Source organism: Galeopterus variegatus, unplaced genomic scaffold (genome assembly GCF_000696425.1).
Source record: "Galeopterus variegatus unplaced genomic scaffold, G_variegatus-3.0.2 Scaffold100, whole genome shotgun sequence".
Lineage (NCBI taxonomy): Eukaryota > Metazoa > Chordata > Mammalia > Dermoptera > Cynocephalidae > Galeopterus > Galeopterus variegatus.
The window spans coordinates 773,173-773,591 of record NW_007726211.1 but is presented as its reverse complement, the minus strand read 5'-3'; the positions used below and the strand labels follow the sequence as shown (position 1 = coordinate 773,591).

Here is a 419-nt window from a genome sequence, read left to right as displayed (position 1 = left end):
GCCATGTGGCTCTGTCGCCGCGCGCAGGGGCCGCCGGCCGTCCTTTTTCCCTCCGGGCTCCGGTCGCCGAGCCCTCACGGGACACCCCGAGGCCCCTGCGGCCAACCCGGCCCGCAGAGAGGTCGAGAACCTTCGCGAAGGCGGGGGCGGGGAGTGGCCCGCGGCGCGCATGCGCGGCGTCTGGCCGGGTGGAAGTCGACGTCGTCACGCCGGCGGCGCGTGACGCACTTCCTGTTTGTTGCTGGAGAAAGGAGAGAAAGGAACGCGCGAGGAGCCGCCGCCACCGCCACCGCAGCCGTGCCAGAGTCGAGGAGACCCGGGCTGCCGCCCCGACACCCCTCCTTCCCACCGCCGGCCGCCCGCGTCCTCGGTGAGGGGCCGCCCGCGGGCTGGGGGAGGCCGGGCTGAGGGCCCGCGTG

At 75.9% G+C, this 419-nt stretch overlaps 1 protein-coding gene across 1 annotated transcript in view; it reads left to right on the top strand.

Moving 5' to 3' along the window:
* The first annotated feature begins 233 nt into the window (after nucleotides 1-233).
* DNAJB6 (DnaJ (Hsp40) homolog, subfamily B, member 6) overlaps nucleotides 234-419 on the top strand; it is a 69,240-nt gene continuing 69,054 nt past the window's right edge. Inside the window, exon 1 of the mRNA XM_008583736.1 lies at nucleotides 234-370. The gene's annotated coding sequence lies outside the window, so the exon portion shown is untranslated. The remainder of the gene's footprint in view (nucleotides 371-419) is intronic.